This window comes from Mustela nigripes, chromosome 18 (assembly GCF_022355385.1).
Source record: "Mustela nigripes isolate SB6536 chromosome 18, MUSNIG.SB6536, whole genome shotgun sequence".
NCBI lineage: Eukaryota > Metazoa > Chordata > Mammalia > Carnivora > Mustelidae > Mustela > Mustela nigripes.
The window spans coordinates 21,599,409-21,618,940 of NC_081574.1; the positions used below are offsets into that span (position 1 = coordinate 21,599,409).

The window sequence follows — 19,532 nt, forward strand, 5'->3', positions numbered from 1 at the left end:
TTTTATGAATATGGTACCCAAAACATAAGCAACAAAAGCAAAAATAAAGAAGTGGGAATTGTCAAACTAAAAAGGTTATGCCCAGAAAAAAAAATCAGCAAAATGAAAAGGCAGCCTACAGAATGGGAGAAAATATTTGCAAGCCATATATCTAATAAGGGGTTAATAGCCAAAGTATATAAAGGACTCATACAACCCAAAAGCAAAAACAAACAAACAAAGAAAACAAATGGAAAAAAACCAATAAATTGATAATCCAATTTAAAAATGGACAAAGATCCTGAATATACATTTTGCCAAGGAAGGTACTCAAATGTCTGACAAGCATGTGAAAAGGTGCAAATATCGTTAATCATCAAGGAAATGCACATTAAACCCCTAACAAGATGTTGCCTCATAAGTGTTAGAATGGCTATAACCAAAATGCCAAAGGGTAACAAGTACTGGTGAAGATGTGGAGGAAAAGGAACGCTCATGCACTGTTGGTCAGAATGCAAACTGGTACAGCCACTCTGCCAACCGATATGGACGTTCTTCAAAAGATCAAAAGTAGAACTATCCTATGACCCATCAGTTTCACCTTTGTGTATATATCTAAAGGAAACGAAATTACTCTCTTGAAGAGACAGTCACATCCATGAGTTCACTGTAGCATTATTTACAATAGCCAAGACATTGAAACAACTTAGTGTCTACTGACAAATGAACGGACAAAGAAAAGGTGACATATATTTAGAGAATGAGCTATTATTTCAGCCATAAAAGAAGAAATCCTGGCCTTTGTGACAACATGGATGAAACGGGGGTATTTTGCAAAGTGAAATAAGTCAGACAGAGAAAGACAAAGAGTGTATGACCTCATGTATATGTGGGATCTAAAAGAAACAAACTCATAGAAAGAGAGAAAAAATTAGTGGTTTTCAGGAGTAAGTGTGAACTTCCCTTGTGTCTGCAGCCTCCCAACTATTCTAGACTGATACACTAATATATATTTATATCTTAATGGTTTGTTAAAATTGTGTTGATTCTCCGTATTAACAGTTATGGCGGTCAGGTCTTTTCCTCATGATCTACCACAGATGATACAGTTTAGGTGCTTAGAAGAGCTTGTCTTCCTTCTCCATTCAGGTTATGAGGTTGCCCTGTGGCCTCATCTCTCTATGGGCTCATAAAAACTTATGATTTGTATTTGAGTTGATTGGGAGTGGGTTTTCTCCCTTCCAAGTACTAACCAGGCCCGACCCTGCTTAGCTTCCGAGATCAGACGAGATCGGACGCGTTCAGGGTGGTATGGCCGTAGACTGGAGTGGGTTTTCTTTGTGAGTTTCTGGAGACTAAATGGAAGCCAATGTTCCGGGTCTTTGTATATGACGTTAAGCACTCATCTTCTTCTCTTAGACTCTGTAGTACTTCAATTAAATTTGTTCAGTTTATATATATATATATTTTTAATTTGTTCAGTTTATAAACAATGATTCAGAGCACAGATAGCTTCCATGAATTCTTCTGTTTTTGCTCATGCCCTTAGCCCTGTAAGGATGAAGATTCTTAACTCCAAAGATTCTGTGCATCTCTGTCCATCCACTCTGAACTTGACTCTATTGAATAAGAGTAATGAAATGAACATGGTGGAAGACACACAGTGCGGCCAGCTGGGGAGAGACAATATTACCTTGTCCCCACCGACCCATCATTGTCGTGTATTCAATGGCTGTGGAGTATTACATGCATCTCTCATAGATCTTGAGCTACAGTTTCTGCTATTGCTGTCCATAAATGCAACATCGTAGCCAAACTGATCTACTGACCATTTCCCAAACATACTTGAATTTATTTGCAAATACTGATCTCCCTTTCTGTAGTGACTTTTCCAATCTTGAACTCCAATCCCCACCCACCCAGCAAATTTATAGTCACAATTAAAATGTCACCATTGATTCCACTTCTGTGTTTTCCTGAGTTTACCCTCTCTTGCACCTGCCTGCACAAAGTCTTGCAAAGATGAAAGCATATATAACCTGCAAGGCAAGCCTGATGGTCAGCCCAGATCCAGACTTAATGCACTAACTACTTCTTTGTTAGTGAATAATATTTCCTTTCTGAATTGCTGAAAGGATGATAAATAAGTCTATATGGTGGTTGTTCTCCACTTATAAAGATCAAGACTTTGAAGCCTAACTCCCTATCAGGGAAAGAAAAATCTGGAAGTATTCAGTCATAATATACATAGATACATGATTTCTCTCAGGTTTCCCTAAGGTCCTCAGCTAATTGAAGCTTCGAAGAATAGGGTCTAGAGCTAAAGGTAGCAAGAAGGGACACAGTAGGGATGCTTCGCAAACTCCTTTTCTTAACTCACAGACCTTAGGGCCTATGTGTGTGATCCTGGCTTTGAGTGATCCAGAATGCCCTGTGTGCTCCTGTGTTCTCAAACAAGTTCTTGTTTGGTTTTCCAGGATTTATTTGCAGTTCCATGTCAGTATTTCTGCAGTAAATGAACCAGGTGCCCACATCATCTGTAACATTTTGAAAGAAGCTCAGTTGAGTCATGGAAATGTATCATGTTCCCTAGTCATTCACCAAGTCCAAGATCTAGATGGATCCACAGACAAGATTTATATTTTTCCAAACAAGACATCAGACACCCAACGTTCCTTTATCACAAGGAAATGGAAACAGCATTTATGTTGCTTTCTGCTTTATGTCCTTTGAACAATGGGTCTGCCGCTAGTTAAGACCAAAGAGCTGCAGGGAGAGAGGCAAGAGGAAGCCGATGGCTTCCTAAAGCGTGACTATGCCATTTACTTTATGATTTTCTGGAAGGAAATTTTCTTCCTCTGACAATAAGAGTAATTATTGTGTCTTGAGGAAAACTGCTTAAATATTAAATTTTGTTTCCTTACTCTGGAAATAAAGTATTTACTCCTACAGATTAAACATATTCAACTGTAATGTTGAGTTGTTCTTGGCTACATTACGTATCATAAATCCACACACAGTGTTTCCTGGGTCCAATACAATGGAAAAAAAAAAGGCACTCAGTAAATGTGGCTATTAATTTTATTCTTTTCTGCTTTCTTTTACTTAAAGGTATAGTCACTTATGTGAAATTGTGGGCTGGGTACAGAAAACAGGGCTGCTGCCCGCATCTTTCATTGTAGCCTGAAAAACAGTCTGAATATACACAGTCCTAAAAACAATTACCCTTAAATATTGCCATAAAAACTTCAATTATTCTTTGTGGGTTTCCTGTAACAAATGAAAAGTGGATAGACAGGGGAAATATGTGAAATCTTTAAAGCTATAATGAGAAATGAGATTGCTTCAGCTTGCTTGGACAAGGAAATATCAAAATAACCAATTTAGTGCATTCAGTAATACAGTGGCTTTTTGAAGAATTAAAATTAAAAAGCCATAACAATAGGCAGTACATTCTAAAGAAAGTGACCTGACCATTTTTGGCTCCTTGTCTCTGCATTCCTACCTCCTCAGAAACAGCCCAGTTAGGCAGCAAAGACAAAACGGAGATGAACAATGGTTTGTTTCTTTTTTTCAATAGAAGTTGGCTAAATTCCTTCATTCTTTTTCCACAGAAAATTGAGAGTTAGAAAGCAAAATCCTCTAAGATGGAAGAAAAAGAGTGGTGTGTGTGTGTGTGTGTGTGTGTTCCCTAGTGAAGCACTTTGGCCCCCTTCAAATTTGCTAGAATTCAAGACCTATCTAAATAGTTTAATCAGATGAGATCCCTGGAGTGATTCACAAACTGCTTTCTTTTCCACCTTCCACATGCCTCCGCAAGCATAAATGTGGACAGAGTGCTCAGACTACTTCTCAAGCATATGGATTTAGTCAAGAGACCCACAGCTTCCAGGATGCCCAGAGAAGCTATGCTCCACGCTTGTACCTTGTACACAATGGCTTCCTTGTGAGTTCACCCTGTGACAAAACTTTTCCTCATTGCTTTCGGCTCCAGGGCACCGGTCTTCCTGGTGTTTATGTTATTGTGAGTATACGTCCAGCCTTCTGGCACAGTCCAATTTCCCAAGGTCCCTACGTCACCATCACCACCGCAAAAGCGTATCTACTAAGAGTTCTCTCTGGTTCCGTTCCAGTCAACTGCCCATTTATTCTTCAGGATAATGAAATCTTACCTTAAAAACACACTCCTGGGGCGCCTGGGTGGCTCAGTGCATTGAGCCTCTGCCTTTGACTCAGGTCATGATCTCAGGGTCCTGGGATCAAGACCCACCAGGCTCTCGGCTCAGCGGGGAGCCTGCTTCCCTCCTGCCCCCACCTGCTTCTCTGCCTACTTGTTATCTCTGTCAAATAAGTAAATAAAATCTTAAAAACAACAACAACAAAAACACTCCAGAAGCCTCTTAAATCCAGTAGTGCTGCCCAGGAGCTGCAGTGGAGTCAATCTTCACCAGATAAACTCCAAAGCTACTAAGTTCTGGGTTTTTCAGTTCGCTTTTCAGAAGGAAGTAAATTTACTTCCTAAAACCCTGTTTAGGAATGCATTTCCCCTTTCTTCTTATACCCTCTACCTTGTTTTTAAGAGATTTTCCTGAAATAAATAAAGCATAACTCTGGAGGAACTACCAACCTAAGCAAATATGCCAGGCATGACAGAGCAGAAAAGAAACGTCTTTGGAACCAGACTGACTTGGGCAACACAGTCTGTTTTTCTGTTAATTAAGCCTCTTAAAAAAAAGTATTCTGTCTACATTTTATTTTTCTCATCTATAAAATAGGACTAATAAACATGTTCACAAATTATGGCAGATAAATATGAAAATATACAGGGAACATTCATTATCATGCCTGACACATAGAAATATGCATGGTACTTTCTCATTCCTCTTTTCCACTAGCCTCAGACCACTTAAGCTGAGCTTAAAAGAGAAAATGTACAAGTCAACTTTAACCCACCACCAGAGGAAAGTTCCTGTGTCTTACCATAAACTATAGAACGATACTTGTGTTGATATTAATTATTTTCTTCCAAATATATTCTGGTGATAATTGCTATGATTTGTGTCCCCAGTTAAGTCAAATGTTCTAATCTGCCTATCTCCCTTTCCTTCTTCTTTTTCCCTTCCTTTCTTCCTTTTTTTTCTTTTTAAGATTTATTTATTTGAGAGAGAGAGAGAGAGAGAGAGAGATTGATTATGTGCAGGAGGGACAGAGGGAAACAGAATCCCCAGCAGATTCTGCATTGAGCATGGAGCCCAACACAGGCCTTAATCTCACAACCCTGAGATCATGACCTGAGCTGAAACCAAGCTGGACTCCTAACCTACTCAGGTGCCACTCAGGGACCCCTATTTTTTTTTTTTTAACTGAAGTATAGTTGACACACAATGTTACATAAGTTGCAGGTGTACAACATAGTGATGGGACACGGCTATCCACTATGCTATGCTCTCCACAGATGCAGCTCCCATCTGTCACCATATGCTATTACTGTGTCATCGACTATATTCCCTGTGCTGTACCTCTTAATTCCGTGACATTCAATCTCTCTGATTTTATCAAAGAAGAAATATACTAATATTTTTTAAAAATCATATATGAACACTTATTCCAAAGAGATCCACTAAAAACACTTCTGAACACCATATGTATTATCTTCCAGAAAACTAGAGATTGGTTAAGTTTGGCTTCCCTTTTTAGATGCTTATAAGAACTGACAGAAAACCTTTGCAATAACCAAAGTGTAATTCTTCCTTGATATTTTCATTTTCTCTACTGTTTACTGAGAGAAATCTGGCTTAAGTTAGAAAAGTAGCTGGCAATCAGTAAGCACTTCAGTTCAAGATGTTATAAACTGTCAAAAAACAAACTTTCCAATGTGATTACCTCTCTTTGGCCTTATTACATCTCATAATTGAACTGTCACCTACTTGTTTTACTCATTATGATAATGGATGTGGTTGGTGAACGTATGCAAAGTATAGAAAGTCAGGTTAGGGCGTGTTAGGAAGAGAGTTGGTAGGCTGTGCGTTTGAGCATTTGGGAGAGATCAGTCAAAATTTGAGATCTGTTTAAGCAGATGTCTTGATAGGAATGATAACCCATTTTCCATCTCTACAGTCAATAAAGTGCTTCCTTACCTCCAGATACCTGTTGCAAAATATAGTGTACTTGAAATTGCATTCAAAACAACTTCTTTTCCTTCTCCCTTTTCCTCTCCCCCTCCTTACTGCCTCCGGCTCCCGCTCCCCCTGCCCCGTGCTCTTCCTCTCTACCTCCTACCCTTCTCTCTACACGCCCCTCCTCTTTTTTCTCTCATTCTCCCTCCTCCCTCTCTTCTCCTTCCTCATCTCCTCCCACTTCCTTTTCTCTACCCTAGAACCCAAACAAAGAAAACCCAGCTCAAACCAAGGCAAGGGAGTTCTCTACCCAAGCTGTGGAAAACACAGCTTGCTAATGACTACATTTCTGTTCTCACATTTTATCAGGGGAAGTAATGTCATCTTCTCAACTACTTCATTTTCTAGTGGTCCTGGCCAAGTATCAACAAATGTGCTGTGTGGGCCCTCTGGGAATGGTGCTAAAAAGAAGCTGACTCAGCTACTTCCTGGACTGTGAACAAAATGCTAGAAATGTGGGCAGTCAGCTTGGACCATGAGTTGACATTGGGGATAGAAGCCACAAGCTAGGAGGTAGAACAGAAAGATGGAAGACGTGTGAGTCCTGAGGACTCTGAACATTCATAGTCTTGACTCAATACTCCAGATTTCCTTTGCCTGAGAGAAAAAGAAAATCTTATTTTGTGTACGCCCCTTTTAACTTTCTTTTTTTATTTCTGTAACATGGAACATGGAACATATCAAATTCTAAGTGACACAAATATTTTCTGCCATCTAGCAGAATATTGTTTTTGTGCTGGATGTTTTGATCAAAACATTAAAAAAACACACACACACCTCCCCCCCCCAAATACTACTAAATGAACAAAAGCAACAACAAGATAAAACAAGAACCAGGAGGTCAATTAAGTTTGTAACACATTTCAATCTAATGCTTATATGGCCTATGTGAACACCCACAGTCTATAGGAGCAAACTAAAGGCTCTGTACATTACCATAGAAAGGAAAGCTGGTTAACTTTGACCCAACCCTTCCGGGAAATAATTATTTGTCCATGACCTGTTTCTCATGAAACACTTGTTAATACTGTGAGTAACTGACACCACTGAAGCCATTTTTAAATAGAGCTGGAGCAGCCACTGCAGAGAAGCTCCCCTCCATGCCTTTGTTTGAACTGGGCCAGAACCTTTGGACCAGGCAAAATGGCAACTGTTTTAAGCCATTGCTGGAGAAGTCAGCAAGAGAACAGACATCTTAAACCCAAAAGTGGTTGTGGACTTGCCCCACACAGAATCAGGAGCCAATCAATGAGAAACCCAGAGTAGCTCAGCTTGTTAACACCCACAGAGAACTCTCTTTTTCTTTTCTTACCTCAACTAATTGCTCCATTTCCTTTTTCTCTTCTGCTTTCAACCTCCAAGTGGGACACTATTTGGGTTTCTACCTGAATCTCTGCTCCTTGACCTGAAATTCTTCGATCCCAAAATAAATGCTCATTTCCTTCTCACTGTAGCTCTCATTTTTCAGGTTAACAACAGTTTATAGAATAATGGTCTTGGAATCATTTTAGGAATTATCACTTTGGAGACTGCACGGAATACTGGGCAGACCCAGGGAAATGAGGGTCCAGCTCGGGCACTAAATGCCTAGTGAGTCCATTTTATGCAAAACAACGGACTTTGAATTAGATTGCTGATAAGCTTTCAGCCCTAAATTTCTGTTCAGCTGACAGATTATGTCCGACAAATAGGTATCTTTAGGGTGTTCCTAGACTAATGTGTATGGAAGTAACCTACTTTCTATATTTAAAAGAAGCAGAAAAGAAAATCTCACATTTTAAATTCTTCCCCAGTTTCAAAGAAACTTAATCAAGAATTAAATGTGGTAATTTCCTCACAACTTTGTTTCCTGATTTGCTTTACAGTTACCATAATTTTTTTTTCTGTCATGGCTGTGAGGGCTACGGTGGCATTCATGAGTTAATTAGAAGATGAAGGAGGGTCAACTATTCAGATGGACCTTTGGAGATAATTGTTCTCTTTCAACTGATTTAAAACATTTCTAATTCTGACTTGAAATTGTTGATGAAAGCAATTGCAAACTAATGCTCCTTTTATCAAAGACTGGTTAAGGGCTGTGGCAATATGCTGAAATGTGATTCTTTACACTAAACAGAAATGTCTTCTAATCTGGCTGAATTAAGCAACTCAAAAAAAAAAAACTGAGAAGGAAAAATATGTAAAAACATTTGCACTTTTGTCTAACTTTCTTATGTATCTAATTTTGATAGTTTTGCTTTATGAGTAGGAAAAATGGAAAAAGTTTACTAACTTTTTGTAAAAATCTGAATTGTTGAAAGGCAAACTCACTAAAATAGATTGATAACTTTTTGTATTTCACACTTTTAAATTGAATTTTGAAACATTTTCATATATTTTTGTCTTATAGAATTTAACTTAGTGTTCAACATCACTCGGCATCAGGGAAATACGGATCATAACCTCAATGAGATACCTCACATCAGTCAGAAGGCTAAAATTAACAAATCAGGAAATGACAGATGTTGGCAAGGATGAAGAGAAAGGGGAACCCTCCTACACTGTTGGTGGAAATGCAAAGCGGTATGGAGGCTCCTCAGAAAGTTGAAAATAGAGCTACCCTATGACCCAGCAATTGCACTCCTGGGTATTTATCCCAAAGATACAATAGTAGTGACCTGAAGGTGTACATGCACCCCAATATTTATAGCAACAATGTCCACAATAGCCAAACTATGGAAAGAGCCTAGATGTCCTTCAACAGATGCATGGATAAAGAAGATGTGGTGTCTGTATACAATGGAATTCTACTCAGTCATCAAGAAAATGAAATCTTGCCATTTGCAACAACAGGTATGGAACTAGAGGGTATTATGCTAAGAAAAATAGGTCAACCAGAGAAAGACAATTATCATATGATCTCACTGATATGAGGAATTTGAGAAATAGACAGAGGATCATAGGGGAAGGAAGGGAAAAATGAAACAAGATGAAACCAGAGAGGGAGACAGACCATAAGAGACTCTTAATCTCAGGAAACAAATTGAGGGTTGCTCGAGTGGAGGGATGTGGTAGCTGGGTGATGGACATTGGGGAGGGTCTGTGCTATGGTGAGTGCTGTGAATTGTGTAAGACTGATGATTCACAGACCTGTACCCCTGAAACAAATAATACATTTTATGTTAATAAAAAAATAACTTAGTAATATTTACAATAATAGGTATCTTAACATGTGAAATTAGTCAAACACCATTAAAAATTGTATAACAATCATAGAGTTATATATTTTATATCAGTATAAATTTATCAGTATAATAATCTAAAAAAACTCAAAGGACACAAATCTAAATTTGCACAAAGGAGGAATTAAGAAGGGATTATTTACTTTAACTAGGATTTTCTTAATTCAGTATTTTTCCGCATAGCTTTGCTCTAGATGGTTAAATCATCAATTCATTGAAAATGTATTTTGGCTGATTAAACATAGTTTTATAGATCTCTTTTGCAAAATTAAAGAAAGATATACCCAAACCTACATATGTAGAGTCACCTCTCTAAGACTTCTGTTTGTATTAGGTATATGGCTTGGATGCAAGCCTATGGAAAACCAGCTGTACAGAATGTCTCTATCATTCTTTAAGATGTAGGACATGTATCAAATGCATTTGCTATGGCCAACAGCACAAAGCAAGACTGCTTGCTCCACTATTATTTCTTATCTGCTTTTGGTAGTGTTTTGGTTGCCTTCAAAGACTGTGAGTTTAGTTATTAACATGGAGTTTAAGTTACCTGAGGCTCTGGTCATTCTGTGACACTTTATCAGCAAAAGTAAAGTGCCAACTCACTCTGTTTCTGTGGCCCAGTCAGAAGGATGGACAGCAATCACCAGATCACATCTGTTAAGGGGTACTTAAGTCAGGCCTGACCAGTTGTGCTGTAGGCTGCTTGGACAATACACTCATGGCCTTGGCCTCAGGATAGTCACGGAAAATTGGGTACAACAGATACAATTGATGATATAACCTACTTTCATTTCCCTGTCTTCCTTGTTAACAAAACCCTGACTTTGTTCAGTTACCACATGATCAAAGGAATGACTTCATCCACAGGTTGGGGTGAATTCCAATTAGACTAAGATAATCATGGTAGTCCCATTTTCATGCTTTTGATCATTCAGCATTGGACAAATGACCCAGACCCAGATGAGCCTTCTGGAGGGGATTCCAAGATCTGTTCTCTAACTCTTAAGGAGACACTGGGGAGATGTGTTTTGTGGCCTTATAGTTACTGATCTAGATTGAACATCTAGAACTTCTAAAGGCCTTTTATAAAATGAAGGGAGCCAACTTGAGGGCAAAGACAAAACACCAAAGAGGGTGAAGCAGAGAGAGGAAATACCCTGGATCTTTGGTGACACTTCCTTAACGATCATTCTACTCATCTGGAGCCTCCCTGGTTCTAAAAATTTTGTTCTGAGAGACAATGCATTTTCTTACTTTTAGAGCCTATTTGAGATGGCCATAGAAAGTTATCGAAAGGTACCATAGCTGATATATGTAAATATATCAATATATACTGATATATACAATTTAAAATCTTATACTTAGCTTACAGAATTTTAGGATTAAAACACATCTTAAAATTTACTGGAAGGAAAATAAAATATTTAAGTAAAAATGGGTATTTTTTCATGGACCAAAACTATTTTATTGGCAAAATTACTGTAAATAAATGCAAATGGTTGGTAATGCCATAGATTCTTGATGAGACATTACTTGAGGTGTCCAGGTTTTTTCTAAGCTTTCTGGAAATATGTTTTAAACATAAACACAACTGGAAGAAGAAAAAAACTATGGGATATTTGGGTATATGAATCCCTAACGAGGCAAGAGGGTGAGGGAGTTCAGACTAAGCAAACTTAAAGATTTTTCTTAATGTTGCTATATACTGTTAATCTAGGAAATAAAATCTTGAGTCATCAAGGTGTGGAAAGTCCTCCACATCAATAAACTCTTTCCTAACCTGATACTCCACCTCCTTTCCAAACTAACAACCCCTAAATGCACCTCCACACTCTTATCCCGTTTCCCATCAGTACGTACTGGCCAGGTCCCAGCTCTCAGTAAATTGTCCCAGAATAAGGACAGTGTTTCCCCTTCCAGCCTATGCTGAAACATGACTCTAGCTATTGGCCTGCTTATAATGAGAGAAGATGGAACAGATCTGGAAAAGGAAGAACACTGTTTTGTAAGGCATATGCTATAGATAAAATTCTTGCAAAGGTGTGTCCAGACACAGGTGAGCTGGTCTTCTCGATTCTAGGGGAAAGAGGATTGCTTCTGCTAGCACTACAGAGTAGAGAATGTGAGGTTTCATGATACTCAGGCACAGTCACACAAATATACCAGGTCTCAGGATCTTACCTTTTCTCTGGTAAAACACTGCATTTAGTGTAGAAGGTCTATCGAGCTACACAGCCAGTGTTCTTTGTGTTCCTGCTAATCTTTTAATTAAAACCTGGCCTGGATATCTAACACGGTACAATCTAATGCTGCAAAAGGTGAAAATTTCTTTAAATGCTGCCATGCAACACTTAGAGCATTGAAAGAAAGCCCTGACATGATAGCTTATTCATAGGATCTGATCTTCTCTTTTTTCTTTAAGGATTGATTCCAAGACAGACAGGGAGAACTTGCCAATACACGATCCTTATAATTTATATTACTCTCATCTTGTTCACGTGCTACAGCTACTGATTAATCCAACTCTTTCCCTTCCACATGTACTTCATCCCTATCCACATGAGGTTAAAGAATTGGGATCTCAGCTTGCTGAAGGCCAATGTCACTTCACCAGCCCTGCCACGTGATGGTCAAGTGATCCATTTCTAGTATCCCATTCTGTGGTTCTATTTTCTAGGATCACTTCAGACCCCAACCTCGTGTGAGTTCCTCTAAAAGAAGAGGCCAGGATTTGGGTAAGGGTATTTTATTTAGGAATTAGAGAATCCTAGGAAGCGGGTGTGGGGGGGGGGAGAGTGAAACAAGGAATTAGGAAGAGTCAATTATGTGGGTTGCTGCTGTGGGTTGGGTTGGGGGGTGTTGATACCATGGAGAACCCTGGAGGAACGTAGAACAAACTTTCCAGAATTATCCTTTGGGCAGGACAGAAGGCTGAGACATGAATCCACTTTGTACTTGCCTCATATTCTTAAGGACTTCTCCTGGGTACAGAAATCCTTTGTAATTCTCCTGCAGCTTCAGAGAGGGTAGAAAGATACACAGAGCTTTTAAGGACAAATGCTGTCAGTGCGCAGTGACAACTTGGATGGAATTTGACGTGGGCACAGGACCTGTGACATGGGCACTAAGCCATCAACTACAGCTCTTATCTATAAATGACTGCTCCTGATTAATAGATATATAATATTGCAATGGCCCTTTGTAGATATCTATGTATTGCTGGCTACTGAAGTTCAAAGCATTTGAGTTGAGAATGCAAATAAAGTATGTAAATAGAAAGCTCACATTAATGCAAATGTATAAAGCAAACATACTAAATTGAGGCATATTATATACTTTCCCCCTTGATTATTTTTCCAAGTAAAATTCTATTGCATTACTTTTGTAATTTTAGTCATTACTACATCAGCTGAAGAATACTACAATACAATTTTTAATACAATACTACAATACAATTTAAAAAAATTTTTAATTTTGAAATAGTTATAGACTCATGGGAAGTTGCAAAACAGCATAGCGTCCCATGCACTCTTCCTCTAGCTTTTTCCAATGCAATACAGTTTTAAATCATTCTCCATCTCAATTTTCCAGAGTATATATAAGAGAGCTATAAGATTAAACTTTAAAAAGTGTGTACCTGATCAAATATAAATATTCAATTTCTCCTCATTGGCTATTGTCTGTCTTGCATTTAAGACTCTTTCCCTACCAATTCTATAGGTTTAGTTCTTTTGTGGGGTTCATTCATTCACCAAATACTTATTGAGAACTTACTAATTGTTTGAGATACAGTAGTGAATAAGGTTAGCAAGATGCTTGTCTTCCAGAAGGGAAGATAGACAAACAGTAAACACTCTAGTCGATAAACATACTAACAAGTTACATAAGTCCAGAATATGGTAACTCTGATGAATGGTACAGACAAGCGGATGCTATGTAGAATAACTAGGACAGTCCTCTCTGAGGAGGTAACCTAATGTTGTACTTAAGAGATTTAAATAGAGCAGCTCTGGAAAGGAAGAGAGTGGGGAGAGAATATTTTAAGCAAAGATTAAAAAAAAAAGTACAAAGGCCCCATTCAGGCCTCAATTTGAACAAGAAACAGAAAGGAAGCTAGCCACTGAGAAATGAGAACGAGAAATAGTTTAGCGAGGTACACAGGAACAATATTGTGTAGGATTTGTGGTCTATGGTATGAATTTAGGATTTTATTCTAGCTGTAATGATAGACCAGTGGAGGTTTTTGAGCAGGGTAATGACATGATCCAACTCATGTCCAAGGACAACACTGTCCAATAACACTGTCAGCAGCAATGGGAATGTTCTTTGTACTGTTGGGTATGGTTGCCATATTGGATGAAATAGGTAGCTATTGAAATGAGGTTGGTGAGAGTAAGTTATTAGATCTTTAAATTTTGTTTCATTTTATTTAATTTTAAATAACTGCATATAGCCAGCTGCTACCATATTGGGAAGCAGAGCTTTAGAAACATTATTCTGGTTGACATGTGAAGAATGAATTGAGGGCAGAGGTAAAGACATAAGTGGGTATGGAGATAACAACTGGGAAACGACTGACGTAGTCTTGGTAAAGGCTAATGGAACCTCAGACCCTCTTCGTAGCAATGTTGAGGACAGGTGGATGGTTTTCAGATATTTTGAAAGTAGTCACCAGGATTTGATGGATTAGTGTGAGGAGGAATGAAAAGAAAGTGATGACCCAAAGATGACTTCTTGTTCTTTAGCATGAGCAACAGAGTAGGATTTGCCAATGATTAAAGATCATGAGATTAAAGGAGAAAAAGATCTGGGGCAGGAAAGAAAACATCTCCCTTTAGATATTTTAAGTTTGAGGAGTTTATTTTTATTTTCTTAAGATATCTCTATATTATTACCCCCTCACTAGTCTTTGTTACTCAATGATTTAGATGAATGAGACACGTCATCACCCCTAAGCAGGTTCTACATCTTTATTCTATCTGTGCGTTGGCTATGATGGTACCTCTGTTTGAAATACCATATCTCATTTTTATCTGATTATGTTCCATGCAACAGTAATAAACATTTCTTACCTATTTTTAGCCAAGACCAGTTGAAAAGAATATATTTTATGCAATCACAGAGACACGTGTTTTGAAATGAGAATTTGAGGAAGGATATTTAACCTAACTACATATGATGCCCTCGGACATTCTCTTTCCTATTCACTTTGATTTCATTCTTTAAAATACTGCATGTATTCAACAAATTTATTTTTCTACCACCAGAGTAAAGGCCTAGAGTTTGAAATTCACTTCTCCAAGACTGATATCAGATATTGGCTTTACTCCTTCTTCTAAGGCTGCTTTTATTGCTTCTCTGTGTAGAAACACACTCTGCCTCTCTTATCTACCATACTTAGCCTTTCCTTAATGATACTCATTTACTTTTCTTATCCATCTGATTCACTAACAAGTTCACAATGAACAGATAATGATTATCTTTCATATTGCCTAGAACAACATTGGTCTTCAAATAGGTGTGGGATTGGGACGCCTGGCTGGCTCAGTTGGTTGGACGACTGCCTTCGGCTCAGGTCATGATCCCAGAGTCCTGGGATCGAGTCCCGCATCAGGCTCCCAGCTCCACGGGGAGTCTGCTTCTCTCTCTGACCTTCTCCTCGCTCATGTTCTCTCTCACTGTCTCTCTCTCAAATAAATAAATAAAATCTTAAAAAAAAAGTTATAAAAAAACATAGGTGTGGGATTGGGTTGAATTGGAAGATGGATTCTACTGTCTTGTGTGTGACACTACATCACCTTAACACCCAGATACTTTGTGCTTTCAGAGAGCAGAGCTAGCACCTGGCCCAGGAGCAGGACTCTGCACTATGAGGCTCACATTCAACCAGCAATGAGCAAGAAGAACAACTTCCATAATCCACGGGCCTTCTGAATTTTAGAGCTGTATAAAAAGGCAAGTAAGAATAAGTGAAGAGATGGGGTGCCTGGGTGGCTCAGTGGGTTAAAGCCTCTGCCTCTGCTCGGGTCATGATCCCAGGGTCCTGGGATCAAGCCCCGCATTGGGCTCTCTGCTCAGCAGGGAGTCTGTTTCCTTCCTCTCTCTCTGCCTGTCTCTCTGTCTACTTGTGATCTCTGTCAAATAAATATATAAAATCTTAAAAAAAAAAAGAATAAGCGAAAAGAATACAATAGTTTGTAACTTCTGACTTAATATTTACCCAACAATTACATTTAATAATGCTAAGGCAGCAGGGCGACTCATTGAGGAAGCCGTATCTCCAGTGTATTGCCCTTCTCCAGGACAATTTATCCTGAAAGTCTATACATTCCAGATGCACAAATAAGTCATTTTGTGCATTTGTTGGCAGAAAAGAGAAATTTCAAGGTGCCCTCTTTGTCCAGGAGAAAATCTCTAAACAGGTTTTTTTGTATTTGAAGACCTTAGACTGTCTTCAGTGACTAAGCTGGATTTGCCAAAGGTAGAGGAAGTTTGGTAATGGGAAAGACTTGGAGAGGGTGCCACTGGATCCCTTACAACTGGGAAAGAGGATAAGGATTTTCTGGGTGTCACAGAGAATTGTACCTGCCAAAACATAGTTCCTTTAAAGGAGAATGAATTCTGGAAGGGGATGTCTGTGTGGTGGCCAGTTAGTACTGAACACTGAGCTCTGTAGCCTTGGCCAGAAGCCTTCTATATTCAAACTTAGCCCAGTGGGAAAAAATTTCCAGTGTCGTTGTTGGCATTAGTTGACCAGTGGAAACAAGCACAGATCTCAACACTGGCAACTGGGGCCTGTCCTATTTTTTTTAGGATCTATTAAATGGTGATACAGGTCCCAGGGTTTTTATATAATAAAAGGGGAGGATATAGAACCTTGAAAACTGGCTAGATTTAAAAATTCCACCAACCTTGGTGTTCAGAAACTTCAGCCAATATTTTAAAAATTGATACTACCTATATTTCCAGTGCCATGGAGAACACCATTTCTGTTCGACAATAGTTAAAAGTTAAAACAAAAACAGAGACTTCCTAGTGTTCTAGAGGTGTCTAGAATATACTTATTTTCATTCTATTTCAATAAAATAAAGCAGGCCAAATAAATGGCTTTCTTATAAGTGTTAAGCTCCTTTCTCTCCAATACGTTGGAAAATCAATATTGCCTTGTCGAAGACAATGCATTGACCCATTAGGTATTAGTGTGTTTCCTGTTAAGAAATACTTACAATGTGAATTCTGTCATTTAAAGTGAACAGATTAATACTTTGCTTATACAGATGCTATAACGTATAAAACCAAAGTAGGCAAATCTTTTTTGCCATTGGCCTATGGGAAGGAGACTTCAGGGGAAAATAACACACTATTATTTCTCTCATCTTGAAAGCAACAGTGACTAACAAAATCTTCTCTTCTGGGGCGCCTGGGTGGCTCAGTGTGATAAAGCGTCTGCCTTCAGCTCAGGTCAGGATCTCAGGGTCCCAGGATTGAGCCCTGCATCGGGCTCTCTGCTCAGCAGGAAGCCTGCTTCCCCCACCCTCTCTGCCTGCCTCTCTGCCTACTTGTGATCTTTGTCAAATAAATAAAATCTTTAAAAAAAAAATCTTCTCTTCTTTCTCTAGCTTCTGTTCTCTTCTTCCTTTTATACAAATAATACTTAAATGAATCATAATCTTTGTCTCTTCCAACTCTCTTGCACAGGACTACATTGCAGCATCTAATCTGCTCATATGAAAGTCAAAAATGTCCTTCATTACTAGGTCAATGACTAATTCCTGTCCCTATATTTCTTGACCTATTAGCAGCATTTAACTGAGATACATCCCCACTGCCTCAACACAGACACTCCATGCACTATTTTCACTTAGCTTCCAGATGCTGTGCTCCTCTGGTTTTTCTCTCATGTCTCCAAAACACCCTGCTTAGTTTCTGCTTGTTCATTCACACCTTCCAGCTTCCAACTGTTGGAATGTCCAGGCCTCAGTTTCAGGTCCTTTTTTTCTACCTATATTTGCATGATCTCATGCAGTAGCCTGGTCTTAAATACCGCGAGACATGCACGGTTCCTAAATATTTATCTCCAGTATGGATCTCTCTCCTGAACTTGAGGCCTTAATCTTGCTGTCTTCTCAACATCTCGGCTTGAAAGTCCAATAGGCATCACAAACAAGTATGGGTTGATCAAAAATGGAATGCATAAATAAATATCTTTATGGGAGGGACATTCATAAGTCACAGTCTATGTCGACTAATGCTTCCAGTGTTTGTCTTGTATGGTTTGTTACAAACTTTTTTTCCACCTTCTCTTCCTCTGACTTCTAAGTAAACCTTAAAGTAAATGCTTGGTAAACTGTGGGACTTAAGTTTTGGGCAACAAAGCATTTAATCAACTAATCAGAAAGCTTACTAAACACTCCAAGCAAGGAACTTTGATTTACTGGGAATTAGAGGAGAAGGAAGAATTTTTTCATTCACTCAACAAATCTGGGTCAGACTCTGTTCTAGGCACTGGAGAAATAGCAGTTGATAAAGTAGACAAGATCCCTACTCCCCTGAGATTTGCCTTATAATGGGGCAGGGGAAGCAGCGGAGGAACAGACAATAAACAAAAGCAAAGAAATATGCAGCACATGAAATAGCAATAGGGCTAGGAAGAACAATAGTGCAGGAAATCGTCAACGAAGTGAAATGGCTTCAATGTTAGACAGGTTGATCAGGTCCAGCCCATGTAGGGGATGAGGTCTTAAGAAAGGCTTGGGGAAAGGGACAGACAGAGCCATGCGCGTTACTAGGGAAAGAGATCTCCAGACAGAAAGCACAGGCAGGGAAAGGCTCTGTAGAAACAGACTGCTTAATGTGTTTGTAAAAATACAGTGACTACTATACAGGACTTGATTGCTATTTGGCTTGTTTCCTTCTTCCCCTATGCACAGTAAATTAGGGAGATCTTCACAAAAGTATCCAGCACATCATAAAATATATGATTCTAGTCTAAAGAAGATTATATCATTTACGTACTATACTCCCTTTGCTTTTCTACATTAAAAGAAATCAATTGTTCGCCTAGGTAAGAATGGGAACACAAAATGACAACACAAGCCATTTTAATGGAAGCATTAATCAAAGCCCAGTGTGATACTGTCTGTGGATACACAATGTGGTAGCTGAATAGAAACACAAATATGCAGGCTCATTTCTATTTCTCTGGAATGTTCAGCACAAGATGTTTTCTGGAAGGTAGAACATTTGTCATACCGTGTTTATGACCGCAAAAATGGATTTGGACAGTTCTTATTTTCCTTTCTCCTCTCAAGAACAATTTAAATTAACCTAAATCAGAATATTTGGACATATGCTTTCCCTCTTATTACACAAAGTATTCTATTTCTTTATTATTTCTATTTTAATTTTGAGTTGCATTCTCTGGCAAGTGTTCTTTCAACGTTTAAATCTCATTGCACTGTGACGCACTATTTGTTGGTTACTTTGGGGTGTTGGGAGGTTATGAATGAAGAAAACATTACCATGTTATTTGTTGAGAAAAAGCTGTCCTCGTTTTTCTGGGAAGCTCATTTTTTTAGACAAAGCTGGCAAGAGATGGAAAAGGGTATAAATTTCCTTACCAGGCAGTGAGGTTGACCAAATTACTCCAAGCAATCTATGGATCCAAACATGGTCTAGCCAAATTGTCTAGTTTCTCATATTAATAACGATTTTTAAAAGACATTTTCTATCCTGGAGAAGATACGCTTATTCACATAAAAGAGTTGAAATATTATTTGTTCATAGAGCCTTTGTTTCTTAAATTCTCTGCTTGCCTACTGCAAATGGTTCTGGCTAGTTCTTTGGTTCCTCATTTCTCACTTTTCTTGTACCTACACACAAATAATTTGTCTGTTACTTCTTCTTGGTAATTCGTGCTGCAAAATCTCAAAAAAAGAAAAATAAAATGAATGAAGTACATCACAAAATTATCTTCCTGTATCATCCTTTGAGTTATTAAGTTAAAATAGCCCTCAGTGGGGGCACCTGGGTGGCTCAGTGGGTTAGGCCACTGCCTTCGGCTCAGGTCATGATCTCAGGGTCCTGGGATTGAGTCCCGCATCGGGCTCTCTGCTTAGCAGAGAACCTGCTTCCCTCTCTCTCTCTCTCTCTCTGC

At 38.7% G+C, this 19,532-nt stretch overlaps 1 long non-coding RNA gene across 1 annotated transcript in view; it reads right to left on the reverse strand.

The window, feature by feature from the left end:
- Nucleotides 1-4,415, reverse strand: part of LOC132006606 (uncharacterized) — a 19,105-nt gene extending 14,690 nt beyond the window's left edge. Inside the window, exon 1 of the long non-coding RNA XR_009401154.1 lies at nt 4,152-4,415. This is a non-coding gene — a long non-coding RNA (uncharacterized LOC132006606). The remainder of the gene's footprint in view (nt 1-4,151) is intronic.
- Nucleotides 4,416-19,532: the final 15,117 nt, after the last annotated feature.